This window comes from Triturus cristatus, chromosome 12 (assembly GCF_964204655.1).
Source record: "Triturus cristatus chromosome 12, aTriCri1.1, whole genome shotgun sequence".
NCBI lineage: Eukaryota > Metazoa > Chordata > Amphibia > Caudata > Salamandridae > Triturus > Triturus cristatus.
The window spans coordinates 218,931,295-218,949,078 of record NC_140595.1 but is presented as its reverse complement, the minus strand read 5'-3'; the positions used below and the strand labels follow the sequence as shown (position 1 = coordinate 218,949,078).

Here is a 17,784-nt window from a genome sequence, read left to right as displayed (position 1 = left end):
CATGGGAAAGAGCTTGTGCAGTGCATGAGATTGCTTTTCTTGACTGACTTGAAACTTCACGATCGCAGGCAGTATATTTTCTTATCTCCCAAAGATCCTGCTGCCAGATCCCAGAGGTCACCCTCCTTTTTAAAGGTGGGACCAAGACTCATGCTGTGCTTTTCATAGAGCTTGCCCGTTATTTGTGCCCGTTATTTGTGCCCGTTAGAGGTGCCCTGAGAGGTCGCCAATCCTGAGTCAGCTTCCTCTCAGGTAGACTTGAAGGGGCACGTCAGACTTGTTTCACGTGTCTCCAGCCTAGACAGATATATCCTTCTATATTCAGGTTTAATGAAAGTACGTGTGAAAAAGGCACATACGGTGCATGGCTATGTGTAGAGCGTGTTGAAAGCGTAAAATGGCTAGGGGACAAAAGGCCTACAGTGCCACTTAACTAAAAGCCTGATTCACATTTGCTGTTCCCCTTCCCCAGCAGCCCCGACAACTCCTAATGAGCTGAGGTGAGTACAAAAGAAATTTGCATATTCCCAGACATACACATGTGAACAGTCCACCTTTTTGTACCTTGAGCAGAGACTTTGAAATGTTGGCCTGTTTTGCCCACCGGCCTGGTTCTCGCCCTCTTTCTTAGAGCCTGAAAATACCTTTCAGGTCCTCACCCTCGCAATGACAGGGTCTTTGATGTGCCGCCACTTACCCTAGAGAGCTATATTGTCACTTACTCTGGTTTCTCTTCAAAACGAAAAAATCTTTCGCCTTTTACTAAAGATTTCCGTGGAGAGGAACATTTAAGAGTTTATTCAATTTTTTTAAGCCTTGCCACAGGTGAGGCTGTTTATCATTTGTTTAAAAGAAAAGCATTAGAAGTTGGGGAATATCCAGCAATTGTCTGCTGCTTTTTTGGGGGACATGAGTTTGGTGTTTTATTCCTGAGCTCTCTGCTTGCTCATTTGCATAAACAGAGTGCAGGAGAGGTGCCTCATGGGAAAGAGCTTGTGCAGTGCATGAGATTGCTTTTCTTGACTGACTTGAAACTTCACGATCGCAGGCAGTATATTTTCTTATCTCCCAAAGATCCTGCTGCCAGATCCCAGAGGTCACCCTCCTTTTTAAAGGTGGGACCAAGACTCATGCTGTGCTTTTCATAGAGCTTGCCCGTTATTTGTGCCCGTTATTTGTGCCCGTTAGAGGTGCCCTGAGAGGTCGCCAATCCTGAGTCAGCTTCCTCTCAGGTAGACTTGAAGGGGCACGTCAGACTTGTTTCACGTGTCTCCAGCCTAGACAGATATATCCTTCTATATTCAGGTTTAATGAAAGTACGTGTGAAAAAGGCACATACGGTGCATGGCTATGTGTAGAGCGTGTTGAAAGCGTAAAATGGCTAGGGGACAAAAGGCCTACAGTGCCACTTAACTAAAAGCCTGATTCACATTTGCTGTTCCCCTTCCCCAGCAGCCCCGACAACTCCTAATGAGCTGAGGTGAGTACAAAAGAAATTTGCATATTCCCAGACATACACATGTGAACAGTCCACCTTTTTGTACCTTGAGCAGAGACTTTGAAATGTTGGCCTGTTTTGCCCACCGGCCTGGTTCTCGCCCTCTTTCTTAGAGCCTGAAAATACCTTTCAGGTCCTCACCCTCGCAATGACAGGGTCTTTGATGTGCCGCCACTTACCCTAGAGAGCTATATTGTCACTTACTCTGGTTTCTCTTCAAAACGAAAAAATCTTTCGCCTTTTACTAAAGATTTCCGTGGAGAGGAACATTTAAGAGTTTATTCAATTTTTTTAAGCCTTGCCACAGGTGAGGCTGTTTATCATTTGTTTAAAAGAAAAGCATTAGAAGTTGGGGAATATCCAGCAATTGTCTGCTGCTTTTTTGGGGGACATGAGTTTGGTGTTTTATTCCTGAGGTCTCTGCTTGCTCATTTGCATAAACAGAGTGCAGGAGAGGTGCCTCATGGGAAAGAGCTTGTGCAGTGCATGAGATTGCTTTTCTTGACTGACTTGAAACTTCACGATCGCAGGCAGTATATTTTCTTATCTCCCAAAGATCCTGCTGCCAGATCCCAGAGGTCACCCTCCTTTTTAAAGGTGGGACCAAGACTCATGCTGTGCTTTTCATAGGGCTTGCCCGTTATTTGTGCCCGTTCGAGGTGCCCTGAGAGGTCGCCAATCCTGAGTCAGCTTCCTCTCAGGTAGACTTGAAGGGGCACGTCAGACTTGTTTCACGTGTCTCCAGCCTAGACAGATATATCCTTCTATATTCAGGTTTAATGAAAGTACGTGTGAAAAAGGCACATACGGTGCATGGCTATGTGTAGAGCGTGTTGAAAGCGTAAAATGGCTAGGGGACAAAAGGCCTACAGTGCCACTTAACTAAAAGCCTGATTCACATTTGCTGTTCCCCTTCCCCAGCAGCCCCGACAACTCCTAATGAGCTGAGGTGAGTACAAAAGAAATTTGCATATTCCCAGACATACACATGTGAACAGTCCACCTTTTTGTACCTTGAGCAGAGACTTTGAAATGTTGGCCTGTTTTGCCCACCGGCCTGGTTCTCGCCCTCTTTCTTAGAGCCTGAAAATACCTTTCAGGTCCTCACCCTCGCAATGACAGGGTCTTTGATGTGCCGCCACTTACCCTAGAGAGCTATATTGTCACTTACTCTGGTTTCTCTTCAAAACGAAAAAATCTTTCGCCTTTTACTAAAGATTTCCGTGGAGAGGAACATTTAAGAGTTTATTCAATTTTTTTAAGCCTTGCCACAGGTGAGGCTGTTTATCATTTGTTTAAAAGAAAAGCATTAGAAGTTGGGGAATATCCAGCAATTGTCTGCTGCTTTTTTGGGGGACATGAGTTTGGTGTTTTATTCCTGAGCTCTCTGCTTGCTCATTTGCATAAACAGAGTGCAGGAGAGGTGCCTCATGGGAAAGAGCTTGTGCAGTGCATGAGATTGCTTTTCTTGACTGACTTGAAACTTCACGATCGCAGGCAGTATATTTTCTTATCTCCCAAAGATCCTGCTGCCAGATCCCAGAGGTCACCCTCCTTTTTAAAGGTGGGACCAAGACTCATGCTGTGCTTTTCATAGGGCTTGCCCGTTATTTGTGCCCGTTAGAGGTGCCCTGAGAGGTCGCCAATCCTGAGTCAGCTTCCTCTCAGGTAGACTTGAAGGGGCACGTCAGACTTGTTTCACGTGTCTCCAGCCTAGACAGATATATCCTTCTATATTCAGGTTTAATGAAAGTACGTGTGAAAAAGGCACATACGGTGCATGGCTATGTGTAGAGCGTGTTGAAAGCGTAAAATGGCTAGGGGACAAAAGGCCTACAGTGCCACTTAACTAAAAGCCTGATTCACATTTCCTGTTCCCCTTCCCCAGCAGCCCCGACAACTCCTAATGAGCTGAGGTGAGTACAAAAGAAATTTGCATATTCCCAGACATACACATGTGAACAGTCCACCTTTTTGTACCTTGAGCAGAGACTTTGAAATGTTGGCCTGTTTTGCCCACCGGCCTGGTTCTCGCCCTCTTTCTTAGAGCCTGAAAATACCTTTCAGGTCCTCACCCTCGCAATGACAGGGTCTTTGATGTGCCGCCACTTACCCTAGAGAGCTATATTGTCACTTACTCTGGTTTCTCTTCAAAACGAAAAAATCTTTCGCCTTTTACTAAAGATTTCCGTGGAGAGGAACATTTAAGAGTTTATTCAATTTTTTTAAGCCTTGCCACAGGTGAGGCTGTTTATCATTTGTTTAAAAGAAAAGCATTAGAAGTTGGGGAATATCCAGCAATTGTCTGCTGCTTTTTTGGGGGACATGAGTTTGGTGTTTTATTCCTGAGCTCTCTGCTTGCTCATTTGCATAAACAGAGTGCAGGAGAGGTGCCTCATGGGAAAGAGCTTGTGCAGTGCATGAGATTGCTTTTCTTGACTGACTTGAAACTTCACGATCGCAGGCAGTATATTTTCTTATCTCCCAAAGATCCTGCTGCCAGATCCCAGAGGTCACCCTCCTTTTTAAAGGTGGGACCAAGACTCATGCTGTGCTTTTCATAGGGCTTGCCCGTTATTTGTGCCCGTTAGAGGTGCCCTGAGAGATCGCCAATCCTGAGTCAGCTTCCTCTCAGGTAGACTTGAAGGGGCACGTCAGACTTGTTTCACGTGTCTCCAGCCTAGACAGATATATCCTTCTATATTCAGGTTTAATGAAAGTACGTGTGAAAAAGGCACATACGGTGCATGGCTATGTGTAGAGCGTGTTGAAAGCGTAAAATGGCTAGGGGACAAAAGGCCTACAGTGCCACTTAACTAAAAGCCTGATTCACATTTCCTGTTCCCCTTCCCCAGCAGCCCCGACAACTCCTAATGAGCTGAGGTGAGTACAAAAGAAATTTGCATATTCCCAGACATACACATGTGAACAGTCCACCTTTTTGTACCTTGAGCAGAGACTTTGAAATGTTGGCCTGTTTTGCCCACCGGCCTGGTTCTCGCCCTCTTTCTTAGAGCCTGAAAATACCTTTCAGGTCCTCACCCTCGCAATGACAGGGTCTTTGATGTGCCGCCACTTACCCTAGAGAGCTATATTGTCACTTACTCTGGTTTCTCTTCAAAACGAAAAAATCTTTCGCCTTTTACTAAAGATTTCCGTGGAGAGGAACATTTAAGAGTTTATTCAATTTTTTTAAGCCTTGCCACAGGTGAGGCTGTTTATCATTTGTTTAAAAGAAAAGCATTAGAAGTTGGGGAATATCCAGCAATTGCCTGCTGCTTTTTTGGGGGACTTGAGTTTGGTGTTTTATTCCTGAGCTCTCTGCTTGCTCATTTGCATAAACAGAGTGCAGGAGAGGTGCCTCATGGGAAAGAGCTTGTGCAGTGCATGAGATTGCTTTTCTTGACTGACTTGAAACTTCACGATCGCAGGCAGTATATTTTCTTATCTCCCAAAGATCCTGCTGCCAGATGCCAGAGGTCACCCTCCTTTTTAAAGGTGGGACCAAGACTCATGCTGTGCTTTTCATAGGGCTTGCCCGTTATTTGTGCCCGTTCGAGGTGCCCTGAGAGGTCCCCAATCCTGAGTCAGCTTCCTCTCAGGTAGACTTGAAGGGGCACGTCAGACTTGTTTCACGTGTCTCCAGCCTAGACAGATATATCCTTCTATATTCAGGTTTAATGAAAGTACGTGTGAAAAAGGCACATACGGTGCATGGCTATGTGTAGAGCGTGTTGAAAGCGTAAAATGGCTAGGGGACAAAAGGCCTACAGTGCCACTTAACTAAAAGCCTGATTCACATTTGCTGTTCCCCTTCCCCAGCAGCCCCGACAACTCCTAATGAGCTGAGGTGAGTACAAAAGAAATTTGCATATTCCCAGACATACACATGTGAACAGTCCACCTTTTTGTACCTTGAGCAGAGACTTTGAAATGTTGGCCTGTTTTGCCCACCGGCCTGGTTCTCGCCCTCTTTCTTAGAGCCTGAAAATACCTTTCAGGTCCTCACCCTCGCAATGACAGGGTCTTTGATGTGCCGCCACTTACCCTAGAGAGCTATATTGTCACTTACTCTGGTTTCTCTTCAAAACGAAAAAATCTTTCGCCTTTTACTAAAGATTTCCGTGGAGAGGAACATTTAAGAGTTTATTCAATTTTTTTAAGCCTTGCCACAGGTGAGGCTGTTTATCATTTGTTTAAAAGAAAAGCATTAGAAGTTGGGGAATATCCAGCAATTGTCTGCTGCTTTTTTGGGGGACATGAGTTTGGTGTTTTATTCCTGAGCTCTCTGCTTGCTCATTTGCATAAACAGAGTGCAGGAGAGGTGCCTCATGGGAAAGAGCTTGTGCAGTGCATGAGATTGCTTTTCTTGACTGACTTGAAACTTCACAATCGCAGGCAGTATATTTTCTTATCTCCCAAAGATCCTGCTGCCAGATCCCAGAGGTCACCCTCCTTTTTAAAGGTGGGACCAAGACTCATGCTGTGCTTTTCATAGGGCTTGCCCGTTATTTGTGCCCGTTCGAGGTGCCCTGAGAGGTCGCCAATCCTGAGTCAGCTTCCTCTCAGGTAGACTTGAAGGGGCACGTCAGACTTGTTTCACGTGTCTCCAGCCTAGACAGATATATCCTTCTATATTCAGGTTTAATGAAAGTACGTGTGAAAAAGGCACATACGGTGCATGGCTATGTGTAAAGCGTGTTGAAAGCGTAAAATGGCTAGGGGACAAAAGGCCTACAGTGCCACTTAACTAAAAGCCTGATTCACATTTCCTGTTCCCCTTCCCCAGCAGCCCCGACAACTCCTAATGAGCTGAGGTGAGTACAAAAGAAATTTGCATATTCCCAGACATACACATGTGAACAGTCCACCTTTTTGTACCTTGAGCAGAGACTTTGAAATGTTGGCCTGTTTTGCCCACCGGCCTGGTTCTCGCCCTCTTTCTTAGAGCCTGAAAATACCTTTCAGGTCCTCACCCTCGCAATGACAGGGTCTTTGATGTGCCGCCACTTACCCTAGAGAGCTATATTGTCACTTACTCTGGTTTCTCTTCAAAACGAAAAAATCTTTCGCCTTTTACTAAAGATTTCCGTGGAGAGGAACATTTAAGAGTTTATTCAATTTTTTTAAGCCTTGCCACAGGTGAGGCTGTTTATCATTTGTTTAAAAGAAAAGCATTAGAAGTTGGGGAATATCCAGCAATTGTCTGCTGCTTTTTTGGGGGACATGAGTTTGGTGTTTTATTCTTGAGCGCTCTGCTTGCTCATTTGCATAAACAGAGTGCAGGAGAGGTGCCTCATGGGAAAGAGCTTGTGCAGTGCATGAGATTGCTTTTCTTGACTGACTTGAAACTTCACGATCTCAGGCAGTATATTTTCTTATCTCCCAAAGATCCTGCTGCCAGATCCCAGAGGTCACCCTCCTTTTTAAAGGTGGGACCAAGACTCATGCTGTGCTTTTCATAGGGCTTGCCCGTTATTTGTGCCCGTTCGAGGTGCCCTGAGAGGTCGCCAATCCTGAGTCAGCTTCCTCTCAGGTAGACTTGAAGGGGCACGTCAGACTTGTTTCACGTGTCTCCAGCCTAGACAGATATATCCTTCTATATTCAGGTTTAATGAAAGTACGTGTGAAAAAGGCACATACGGTGCATGGCTATGTGTAGAGCGTGTTGAAAGCGTAAAATGGCTAGGGGACAAAAGGCCTACAGTGCCACTTAACTAAAAGCCTGATTCACATTTCCTGTTCCCCTTCCCCAGCAGCCCCGACAACTCCTAATGAGCTGAGGTGAGTACAAAAGAAATTTGCATATTCCCAGACATACACATGTGAACAGTCCACCTTTTTGTACCTTGAGCAGAGACTTTGAAATGTTGGCCTGTTTTGCCCACCGGCCTGGTTCTCGCCCTCTTTCTTAGAGCCTGAAAATACCTTTCAGGTCCTCACCCTCGCAATGACAGGGTCTTTGATGTGCCGCCACTTACCCTAGAGAGCTATATTGTCACTTACTCTGGTTTCTCTTCAAAACGAAAAAATCTTTCGTCTTTTACTAAAGATTTCCGTGGAGAGGAACATTTAAGAGTTTATTCAATTTTTTTAAGCCTTGCCACAGGTGAGGCTGTTTATCATTTGTTTAAAAGAAAAGCATTAGAAGTTGGGGAATATCCAGCAATTGTCTGCTGCTTTTTTGGGGGACATGAGTTTGGTGTTTTATTCCTGAGCTCTCTGCTTGCTCATTTGCATAAACAGAGTGCAGGAGAGGTGCCTCATGGGAAAGAGCTTGTGCAGTGCATGAGATTGCTTTTCTTGACTGACTTGAAACTTCACGATCGCAGGCAGTATATTTTCTTATCTCCCAAAGATCCTGCTGCCAGATCCCAGAGGTCACCCTCCTTTTTAAAGGTGGGACCAAGACTCATGCTGTGCTTTTCATAGGGCTTGCCCGTTCGAGGTGCCCTGAGAGGTCGCCAATCCTGAGTCAGCTTCCTCTCAGGTAGACTTGAAGGGGCACGTCAGACTTGTTTCACGTGTCTCCAGCCTAGACAGATATATCCTTCTATATTCAGGTTTAATGAAAGTACGTGTGAAAAAGGCACATACGGTGCATGGCTATGTGTAGAGCGTGTTGAAAGCGTAAAATGGCTAGGGGACAAAAGGCCTACAGTGCCACTTAACTAAAAGCCTGATTCACATTTCCTGTTCCCCTTCCCCAGCAGCCCCGACAACTCCTAATGAGCTGAGGTGAGTACAAAAGAAATTTGCATATTCCCAGACATACACATGTGAACAGTCCACCTTTTTGTACCTTGAGCAGAGACTTTGAAATGTTGGCCTGTTTTGCCCACCGGCCTGGTTCTCGCCCTCTTTCTTAGAGCCTGAAAATACCTTTCAGGTCCTCACCCTCGCAATGACAGGGTCTTTGATGTGCCGCCACTTACCCTAGAGAGCTATATTGTCACTTACTCTGGTTTCTCTTCAAAACGAAAAAATCTTTCGCCTTTTACTAAAGATTTCCGTGGAGAGGAACATTTAAGAGTTTATTCAATTTTTTTAAGCCTTGCCACAGGTGAGGCTGTTTATCATTTGTTTAAAAGAAAAGCATTAGAAGTTGGGGAATATCCAGCAATTGCCTGCTGCTTTTTTGGGGGACATGAGTTTGGTGTTTTATTCCTGAGCTCTCTGCTTGCTCATTTGCATAAACAGAGTGCAGGAGAGGTGCCTCATGGGAAAGAGCTTGTGCAGTGCATGAGATTGCTTTTCTTGACTGACTTGAAACTTCACGATCGCAGGCAGTATATTTTCTTATCTCCCAAAGATCCTGCTGCCAGATCCCAGAGGTCACCCTCCTTTTTAAAGGTGGGACCAAGACTCATGCTGTGCTTTTCATAGGGCTTGCCCGTTATTTGTGCCCGTTCGAGGTGCCCTGAGAGGTCCCCAATCCTGAGTCAGCTTCCTCTCAGGTAGACTTGAAGGGGCACGTCAGACTTGTTTCACGTGTCTCCAGCCTAGACAGATATATCCTTCTATATTCAGGTTTAATGAAAGTACGTGTGAAAAAGGCACATACGGTGCATGGCTATGTGTAGAGCGTGTTGAAAGCGTAAAATGGCTAGGGGACAAAAGGCCTACAGTGCCACTTAACTAAAAGCCTGATTCACATTTGCTGTTCCCCTTCCCCAGCAGCCCCGACAACTCCTAATGAGCTGAGGTGAGTACAAAAGAAATTTGCATATTCCCAGACATACACATGTGAACAGTCCACCTTTTTGTACCTTGAGCAGAGACTTTGAAATGTTGGCCTGTTTTGCCCACCGGCCTGGTTCTCGCCCTCTTTCTTAGAGCCTGAAAATACCTTTCAGGTCCTCACCCTCGCAATGACAGGGTCTTTGATGTGCCGCCACTTACCCTAGAGAGCTATATTGTCACTTACTCTGGTTTCTCTTCAAAACGAAAAAATCTTTCGCCTTTTACTAAAGATTTCCGTGGAGAGGAACATTTAAGAGTTTATTCAATTTTTTTAAGCCTTGCCACAGGTGAGGCTGTTTATCATTTGTTTAAAAGAAAAGCATTAGAAGTTGGGGAATATCCAGCAATTGTCTGCTGCTTTTTTGGGGGACATGAGTTTGGTGTTTTATTCCTGAGCGCTCTGCTTGCTCATTTGCATAAACAGAGTGCAGGAGAGGTGCCTCATGGGAAAGAGCTTGTGCAGTGCATGAGATTGCTTTTCTTGACTGACTTGAAACTTCACGATCGCAGGCAGTATATTTTCTTATCTCCCAAAGATCCTGCTGCCAGATCCCAGAGGTCACCCTCCTTTTTAAAGGTGGGACCAAGACTCATGCTGTGCTTTTCATAGGGCTTGCCCGTTATTTGTGCCCGTTAGAGGTGCCCTGAGAGGTCGCCAATCCTGAGTCAGCTTCCTCTCAGGTAGACTTGAAGGGGCACGTCAGACTTGTTTCACGTGTCTCCAGCCTAGACAGATATATCCTTCTATATTCAGGTTTAATGAAAGTACGTGTGAAAAAGGCACATACGGTGCATGGCTATGTGTAGAGCGTGTTGAAAGCGTAAAATGGCTAGGGGACAAAAGGCCTACAGTGCCACTTAACTAAAAGCCTGATTCACATTTGCTGTTCCCCTTCCCCAGCAGCCCCGACAACTCCTAATGAGCTGAGGTGAGTACAAAAGAAATTTGCATATTCCCAGACATACACATGTGAACAGTCCACCTTTTTGTACCTTGAGCAGAGACTTTGAAATGTTGGCCTGTTTTGCCCACCGGCCTGGTTCTCGCCCTCTTTCTTAGAGCCTGAAAATACCTTTCAGGTCCTCACCCTCGCAATGACAGGGTCTTTGATGTGCCGCCACTTACCCTAGAGAGCTATATTGTCACTTACTCTGGTTTCTCTTCAAAACGAAAAAATCTTTCGCCTTTTACTAAAGATTTCCGTGGAGAGGAACATTTAAGAGTTTATTCAATTTTTTTAAGCCTTGCCACAGGTGAGGCTGTTTATCATTTGTTTAAAAGAAAAGCATTAGAAGTTGGGGAATATCCAGCAATTGTCTGCTGCTTTTTTGGGGGACATGAGTTTGGTGTTTTATTCCTGAGCTCTCTGCTTGCTCATTTGCATAAACAGAGTGCAGGAGAGGTGCCTCATGGGAAAGAGCTTGTGCAGTGCATGAGATTGCTTTTCTTGACTGACTTGAAACTTCACGATCGCAGGCAGTATATTTTCTTATCTCCCAAAGATCCTGCTGCCAGATCCCAGAGGTCACCCTCCTTTTTAAAGGTGGGACCAAGACTCATGCTGTGCTTTTCATAGAGCTTGCCCGTTATTTGTGCCCGTTATTTGTGCCCGTTAGAGGTGCCCTGAGAGGTCGCCAATCCTGAGTCAGCTTCCTCTCAGGTAGACTTGAAGGGGCACGTCAGACTTGTTTCACGTGTCTCCAGCCTAGACAGATATATCCTTCTATATTCAGGTTTAATGAAAGTACGTGTGAAAAAGGCACATACGGTGCATGGCTATGTGTAGAGCGTGTTGAAAGCGTAAAATGGCTAGGGGACAAAAGGCCTACAGTGCCACTTAACTAAAAGCCTGATTCACATTTGCTGTTCCCCTTCCCCAGCAGCCCCGACAACTCCTAATGAGCTGAGGTGAGTACAAAAGAAATTTGCATATTCCCAGACATACACATGTGAACAGTCCACCTTTTTGTACCTTGAGCAGAGACTTTGAAATGTTGGCCTGTTTTGCCCACCGGCCTGGTTCTCGCCCTCTTTCTTAGAGCCTGAAAATACCTTTCAGGTCCTCACCCTCGCAATGACAGGGTCTTTGATGTGCCGCCACTTACCCTAGAGAGCTATATTGTCACTTACTCTGGTTTCTCTTCAAAACGAAAAAATCTTTCGCCTTTTACTAAAGATTTCCGTGGAGAGGAACATTTAAGAGTTTATTCAATTTTTTTAAGCCTTGCCACAGGTGAGGCTGTTTATCATTTGTTTAAAAGAAAAGCATTAGAAGTTGGGGAATATCCAGCAATTGTCTGCTGCTTTTTTGGGGGACATGAGTTTGGTGTTTTATTCCTGAGGTCTCTGCTTGCTCATTTGCATAAACAGAGTGCAGGAGAGGTGCCTCATGGGAAAGAGCTTGTGCAGTGCATGAGATTGCTTTTCTTGACTGACTTGAAACTTCACGATCGCAGGCAGTATATTTTCTTATCTCCCAAAGATCCTGCTGCCAGATCCCAGAGGTCACCCTCCTTTTTAAAGGTGGGACCAAGACTCATGCTGTGCTTTTCATAGGGCTTGCCCGTTATTTGTGCCCGTTCGAGGTGCCCTGAGAGGTCGCCAATCCTGAGTCAGCTTCCTCTCAGGTAGACTTGAAGGGGCACGTCAGACTTGTTTCACGTGTCTCCAGCCTAGACAGATATATCCTTCTATATTCAGGTTTAATGAAAGTACGTGTGAAAAAGGCACATACGGTGCATGGCTATGTGTAGAGCGTGTTGAAAGCGTAAAATGGCTAGGGGACAAAAGGCCTACAGTGCCACTTAACTAAAAGCCTGATTCACATTTGCTGTTCCCCTTCCCCAGCAGCCCCGACAACTCCTAATGAGCTGAGGTGAGTACAAAAGAAATTTGCATATTCCCAGACATACACATGTGAACAGTCCACCTTTTTGTACCTTGAGCAGAGACTTTGAAATGTTGGCCTGTTTTGCCCACCGGCCTGGTTCTCGCCCTCTTTCTTAGAGCCTGAAAATACCTTTCAGGTCCTCACCCTCGCAATGACAGGGTCTTTGATGTGCCGCCACTTACCCTAGAGAGCTATATTGTCACTTACTCTGGTTTCTCTTCAAAACGAAAAAATCTTTCGCCTTTTACTAAAGATTTCCGTGGAGAGGAACATTTAAGAGTTTATTCAATTTTTTTAAGCCTTGCCACAGGTGAGGCTGTTTATCATTTGTTTAAAAGAAAAGCATTAGAAGTTGGGGAATATCCAGCAATTGTCTGCTGCTTTTTTGGGGGACATGAGTTTGGTGTTTTATTCCTGAGCTCTCTGCTTGCTCATTTGCATAAACAGAGTGCAGGAGAGGTGCCTCATGGGAAAGAGCTTGTGCAGTGCATGAGATTGCTTTTCTTGACTGACTTGAAACTTCACGATCGCAGGCAGTATATTTTCTTATCTCCCAAAGATCCTGCTGCCAGATCCCAGAGGTCACCCTCCTTTTTAAAGGTGGGACCAAGACTCATGCTGTGCTTTTCATAGGGCTTGCCCGTTATTTGTGCCCGTTAGAGGTGCCCTGAGAGGTCGCCAATCCTGAGTCAGCTTCCTCTCAGGTAGACTTGAAGGGGCACGTCAGACTTGTTTCACGTGTCTCCAGCCTAGACAGATATATCCTTCTATATTCAGGTTTAATGAAAGTACGTGTGAAAAAGGCACATACGGTGCATGGCTATGTGTAGAGCGTGTTGAAAGCGTAAAATGGCTAGGGGACAAAAGGCCTACGGTGCCACTTAACTAAAAGCCTGATTCACATTTCCTGTTCCCCTTCCCCAGCAGCCCCGACAACTCCTAATGAGCTGAGGTGAGTACAAAAGAAATTTGCATATTCCCAGACATACACATGTGAACAGTCCACCTTTTTGTACCTTGAGCAGAGACTTTGAAATGTTGGCCTGTTTTGCCCACCGGCCTGGTTCTCGCCCTCTTTCTTAGAGCCTGAAAATACCTTTCAGGTCCTCACCCTCGCAATGACAGGGTCTTTGATGTGCCGCCACTTACCCTAGAGAGCTATATTGTCACTTACTCTGGTTTCTCTTCAAAACGAAAAAATCTTTCGCCTTTTACTAAAGATTTCCGTGGAGAGGAACATTTAAGAGTTTATTCAATTTTTTTAAGCCTTGCCACAGGTGAGGCTGTTTATCATTTGTTTAAAAGAAAAGCATTAGAAGTTGGGGAATATCCAGCAATTGTCTGCTGCTTTTTTGGGGGACATGAGTTTGGTGTTTTATTCCTGAGCTCTCTGCTTGCTCATTTGCATAAACAGAGTGCAGGAGAGGTGCCTCATGGGAAAGAGCTTGTGCAGTGCATGAGATTGCTTTTCTTGACTGACTTGAAACTTCACGATCGCAGGCAGTATATTTTCTTATCTCCCAAAGATCCTGCTGCCAGATCCCAGAGGTCACCCTCCTTTTTAAAGGTGGGACCAAGACTCATGCTGTGCTTTTCATAGGGCTTGCCCGTTATTTGTGCCCGTTAGAGGTGCCCTGAGAGGTCGCCAATCCTGAGTCAGCTTCCTCTCAGGTAGACTTGAAGGGGCACGTCAGACTTGTTTCACGTGTCTCCAGCCTAGACAGATATATCCTTCTATATTCAGGTTTAATGAAAGTACGTGTGAAAAAGGCACATACGGTGCATGGCTATGTGTAGAGCGTGTTGAAAGCGTAAAATGGCTAGGGGACAAAAGGCCTACAGTGCCACTTAACTAAAAGCCTGATTCACATTTGCTGTTCCCCTTCCCCAGCAGCCCCGACAACTCCTAATGAGCTGAGGTGAGTACAAAAGAAATTTGCATATTCCCAGACATACACATGTGAACAGTCCACCTTTTTGTACCTTGAGCAGAGACTTTGAAATGTTGGCCTGTTTTGCCCACCGGCCTGGTTCTCGCCCTCTTTCTTAGAGCCTGAAAATACCTTTCAGGTCCTCACCCTCGCAATGACAGGGTCTTTGATGTGCCGCCACTTACCCTAGAGAGCTATATTGTCACTTACTCTGGTTTCTCTTCAAAACGAAAAAATCTTTCGCCTTTTACTAAAGATTTCCGTGGAGAGGAACATTTAAGAGTTTATTCAATTTTTTTAAGCCTTGCCACAGGTGAGGCTGTTTATCATTTGTTTAAAAGAAAAGCATTAGAAGTTGGGGAATATCCAGCAATTGTCTGCTGCTTTTTTGGGGGACATGAGTTTGGTGTTTTATTCCTGAGGTCTCTGCTTGCTCATTTGCATAAACAGAGTGCAGGAGAGGTGCCTCATGGGAAAGAGCTTGTGCAGTGCATGAGATTGCTTTTCTTGACTGACTTGAAACTTCACGATCGCAGGCAGTATATTTTCTTATCTCCCAAAGATCCTGCTGCCAGATCCCAGAGGTCACCCTCCTTTTTAAAGGTGGGACCAAGACTCATGCTGTGCTTTTCATAGGGCTTGCCCGTTATTTGTGCCCGTTCGAGGTGCCCTGAGAGGTCGCCAATCCTGAGTCAGCTTCCTCTCAGGTAGACTTGAAGGGGCACGTCAGACTTGTTTCACGTGTCTCCAGCCTAGACAGATATATCCTTCTATATTCAGGTTTAATGAAAGTACGTGTGAAAAAGGCACATACGGTGCATGGCTATGTGTAGAGCGTGTTGAAAGCGTAAAATGGCTAGGGGACAAAAGGCCTACAGTGCCACTTAACTAAAAGCCTGATTCACATTTGCTGTTCCCCTTCCCCAGCAGCCCCGACAACTCCTAATGAGCTGAGGTGAGTACAAAAGAAATTTGCATATTCCCAGACATACACATGTGAACAGTCCACCTTTTTGTACCTTGAGCAGAGACTTTGAAATGTTGGCCTGTTTTGCCCACCGGCCTGGTTCTCGCCCTCTTTCTTAGAGCCTGCAAATACCTTTCAGGTCCTCACCCTCGCAATGACAGGGTCTTTGATGTGCCGCCACTTACCCTAGAGAGCTATATTGTCACTTACTCTGGTTTCTCTTCAAAATGAAAAAATCTTTTGCCTTTTACTAAAGATTTCCGTGGAGAGGAACATTTAAGAGTTTATTCAATTTTTTTAAGCCTTGCCACAGGTGAGGCTGTTTATCATTTGTTTAAAAGAAAAGCATTAGAAGTTGGGGAATATCCAGCAATTGTCTGCTGCTTTTTTGGGGGACATGAGTTTGGTGTTTTATTCCTGAGCGCTCTGCTTGCTCATTTGCATAAACAGAGTGCAGGAGAGGTGCCTCATGGGAAAGAGCTTGTGCAGTGCATGAGATTGCTTTTCTTGACTGACTTGAAACTTCACGATCGCAGGCAGTATATTTTCTTATCTCCCAAAGATCCTGCTGCCAGATCCCAGAGGTCACCCTCCTTTTTAAAGGTGGGACCAAGACTCATGCTGTGCTTTTCATAGGGCTTGCCCGTTATTTGTGCCCGTTAGAGGTGCCCTGAGAGGTCGCCAATCCTGAGTCAGCTTCCTCTCAGGTAGACTTGAAGGGGCACGTCAGACTTGTTTCACGTGTCTCCAGCCTAGACAGATATATCCTTCTATATTCAGGTTTAATGAAAGTACGTGTGAAAAAGGCACATACGGTGCATGGCTATGTGTAGAGCGTGTTGAAAGCGTAAAATGGCTAGGGGACAAAAGGCCTACAGTGCCACTTAACTAAAAGCCTGATTCACATTTGCTGTTCCCCTTCCCCAGCAGCCCCGACAACTCCTAATGAGCTGAGGTGAGTACAAAAGAAATTTGCATATTCCCAGACATACACATGTGAACAGTCCACCTTTTTGTACCTTGAGCAGAGACTTTGAAATGTTGGCCTGTTTTGCCCACCGGCCTGGTTCTCGCCCTCTTTCTTAGAGCCTGAAAATACCTTTCAGGTCCTCACCCTCGCAATGACAGGGTCTTTGATGTGCCGCCACTTACCCTAGAGAGCTATATTGTCACTTACTCTGGTTTCTCTTCAAAACGAAAAAATCTTTCGCCTTTTACTAAAGATTTCCGTGGAGAGGAACATTTAAGAGTTTATTCAATTTTTTTAAGCCTTGCCACAGGTGAGGCTGTTTATCATTTGTTTAAAAGAAAAGCATTAGAAGTTGGGGAATATCCAGCAATTGTCTGCTGCTTTTTTGGGGGACATGAGTTTGGTGTTTTATTCCTGAGCTCTCTGCTTGCTCATTTGCATAAACAGAGTGCAGGAGAGGTGCCTCATGGGAAAGAGCTTGTGCAGTGCATGAGATTGCTTTTCTTGACTGACTTGAAACTTCATGATCGCAGGCAGTATATTTTCTTATCTCCCAAAGATCCTGCTGCCAGATCCCAGAGGTCACCCTCCTTTTTAAAGGTGGGACCAAGACTCATGCTGTGCTTTTCATAGAGCTTGCCCGTTATTTGTGCCCGTTATTTGTGCCCGTTAGAGGTGCCCTGAGAGGTCGCCAATCCTGAGTCAGCTTCCTCTCAGGTAGACTTGAAGGGGCACGTCAGACTTGTTTCACGTGTCTCCAGCCTAGACAGATATATCCTTCTATATTCAGGTTTAATGAAAGTACGTGTGAAAAAGGCACATACGGTGCATGGCTATGTGTAGAGCGTGTTGAAAGCGTAAAATGGCTAGGGGACAAAAGGCCTACAGTGCCACTTAACTAAAAGCCTGATTCACATTTGCTGTTCCCCTTCCCCAGCAGCCCCGACAACTCCTAATGAGCTGAGGTGAGTACAAAAGAAATTTGCATATTCCCAGACATACACATGTGAACAGTCCACCTTTTTGTACCTTGAGCAGAGACTTTGAAATGTTGGCCTGTTTTGCCCACCGGCCTGGTTCTCGCCCTCTTTCTTAGAGCCTGAAAATACCTTTCAGGTCCTCACCCTCGCAATGACAGGGTCTTTGATGTGCCGCCACTTACCCTAGAGAGCTATATTGTCACTTACTCTGGTTTCTCTTCAAAACGAAAAAATCTTTCGCCTTTTACTAAAGATTTCCGTGGAGAGGAACATTTAAGAGTTTATTCAATTTTTTTAAGCCTTGCCACAGGTGAGGCTGTTTATCATTTGTTTAAAAGAAAAGCATTAGAAGTTGGGGAATATCCAGCAATTGTCTGCTGCTTTTTTGGGGGACATGAGTTTGGTGTTTTATTCCTGAGCTCTCTGCTTGCTCATTTGCATAAACAGAGTGCAGGAGAGGTGCCTCATGGGAAAGAGCTTGTGCAGTGCATGAGATTGCTTTTCTTGACTGACTTGAAACTTCACGATCGCAGGCAGTATATTTTCTTATCTCCCAAAGATCCTGCTGCCAGATCCCAGAGGTCACCCTCCTTTTTAAAGGTGGGACCAAGACTCATGCTGTGCTTTTCATAGAGCTTGCCCGTTATTTGTGCCCGTTATTTGTGCCCGTTAGAGGTGCCCTGAGAGGTCGCCAATCCTGAGTCAGCTTCCTCTCAGGTAGACTTGAAGGGGCACGTCAGACTTGTTTCACGTGTCTCCAGCCTAGACAGATATATCCTTCTATATTCAGGTTTAATGAAAGTA

At 45.2% G+C, this 17,784-nt stretch overlaps 18 non-coding genes across 18 annotated transcripts; all 18 read left to right on the top strand.

The window, feature by feature from the left end:
* Window positions 1-718: 718 nt before the first annotated feature.
* On the top strand, window positions 719-833 carry LOC146775497 (U5 spliceosomal RNA). Its single transcript, XR_014973368.1, has one exon. It is a non-coding gene; the product is annotated as a U5 spliceosomal RNA (small nuclear RNA).
* Window positions 834-1,698: 865 nt separating this feature from the next.
* On the top strand, window positions 1,699-1,813 carry LOC146775496 (U5 spliceosomal RNA). Its single transcript, XR_014973367.1, has one exon. It is a non-coding gene; the product is annotated as a U5 spliceosomal RNA (small nuclear RNA).
* Window positions 1,814-2,665: 852 nt separating this feature from the next.
* On the top strand, window positions 2,666-2,780 carry LOC146775495 (U5 spliceosomal RNA). Its single transcript, XR_014973366.1, has one exon. It is a non-coding gene; the product is annotated as a U5 spliceosomal RNA (small nuclear RNA).
* An 852-nt stretch (window positions 2,781-3,632) lies between these two features.
* Window positions 3,633-3,747, top strand: LOC146775494 (U5 spliceosomal RNA). The gene has a single exon (XR_014973365.1). It is a non-coding gene; the product is annotated as a U5 spliceosomal RNA (small nuclear RNA).
* An 852-nt stretch (window positions 3,748-4,599) lies between these two features.
* LOC146775493 (U5 spliceosomal RNA) lies at window positions 4,600-4,714 on the top strand. The gene has a single exon (XR_014973364.1). It is a non-coding gene; the product is annotated as a U5 spliceosomal RNA (small nuclear RNA).
* An 852-nt stretch (window positions 4,715-5,566) lies between these two features.
* LOC146775492 (U5 spliceosomal RNA) lies at window positions 5,567-5,681 on the top strand. Its single transcript, XR_014973363.1, has one exon. It is a non-coding gene; the product is annotated as a U5 spliceosomal RNA (small nuclear RNA).
* An 852-nt stretch (window positions 5,682-6,533) lies between these two features.
* Window positions 6,534-6,648, top strand: LOC146775491 (U5 spliceosomal RNA). Its single transcript, XR_014973362.1, has one exon. It is a non-coding gene; the product is annotated as a U5 spliceosomal RNA (small nuclear RNA).
* Window positions 6,649-7,500: 852 nt separating this feature from the next.
* Window positions 7,501-7,615, top strand: LOC146775490 (U5 spliceosomal RNA). Its single transcript, XR_014974162.1, has one exon. It is a non-coding gene; the product is annotated as a U5 spliceosomal RNA (small nuclear RNA).
* Window positions 7,616-8,454: 839 nt separating this feature from the next.
* On the top strand, window positions 8,455-8,569 carry LOC146775489 (U5 spliceosomal RNA). Its single transcript, XR_014973361.1, has one exon. It is a non-coding gene; the product is annotated as a U5 spliceosomal RNA (small nuclear RNA).
* An 852-nt stretch (window positions 8,570-9,421) lies between these two features.
* On the top strand, window positions 9,422-9,536 carry LOC146775488 (U5 spliceosomal RNA). Its single transcript, XR_014973360.1, has one exon. It is a non-coding gene; the product is annotated as a U5 spliceosomal RNA (small nuclear RNA).
* An 852-nt stretch (window positions 9,537-10,388) lies between these two features.
* On the top strand, window positions 10,389-10,503 carry LOC146775487 (U5 spliceosomal RNA). The gene has a single exon (XR_014973358.1). It is a non-coding gene; the product is annotated as a U5 spliceosomal RNA (small nuclear RNA).
* An 865-nt stretch (window positions 10,504-11,368) lies between these two features.
* LOC146775486 (U5 spliceosomal RNA) lies at window positions 11,369-11,483 on the top strand. The gene has a single exon (XR_014973357.1). It is a non-coding gene; the product is annotated as a U5 spliceosomal RNA (small nuclear RNA).
* Window positions 11,484-12,335: 852 nt separating this feature from the next.
* LOC146775485 (U5 spliceosomal RNA) lies at window positions 12,336-12,450 on the top strand. Its single transcript, XR_014973356.1, has one exon. It is a non-coding gene; the product is annotated as a U5 spliceosomal RNA (small nuclear RNA).
* An 852-nt stretch (window positions 12,451-13,302) lies between these two features.
* LOC146775484 (U5 spliceosomal RNA) lies at window positions 13,303-13,417 on the top strand. Its single transcript, XR_014973355.1, has one exon. It is a non-coding gene; the product is annotated as a U5 spliceosomal RNA (small nuclear RNA).
* Window positions 13,418-14,269: 852 nt separating this feature from the next.
* LOC146775483 (U5 spliceosomal RNA) lies at window positions 14,270-14,384 on the top strand. The gene has a single exon (XR_014973354.1). It is a non-coding gene; the product is annotated as a U5 spliceosomal RNA (small nuclear RNA).
* Window positions 14,385-15,236: 852 nt separating this feature from the next.
* Window positions 15,237-15,351, top strand: LOC146775482 (U5 spliceosomal RNA). Its single transcript, XR_014973930.1, has one exon. It is a non-coding gene; the product is annotated as a U5 spliceosomal RNA (small nuclear RNA).
* Window positions 15,352-16,203: 852 nt separating this feature from the next.
* On the top strand, window positions 16,204-16,318 carry LOC146775481 (U5 spliceosomal RNA). The gene has a single exon (XR_014973352.1). It is a non-coding gene; the product is annotated as a U5 spliceosomal RNA (small nuclear RNA).
* Window positions 16,319-17,183: 865 nt separating this feature from the next.
* Window positions 17,184-17,298, top strand: LOC146775480 (U5 spliceosomal RNA). Its single transcript, XR_014973351.1, has one exon. It is a non-coding gene; the product is annotated as a U5 spliceosomal RNA (small nuclear RNA).
* The last annotated feature ends 486 nt before the right edge of the window (window positions 17,299-17,784 follow it).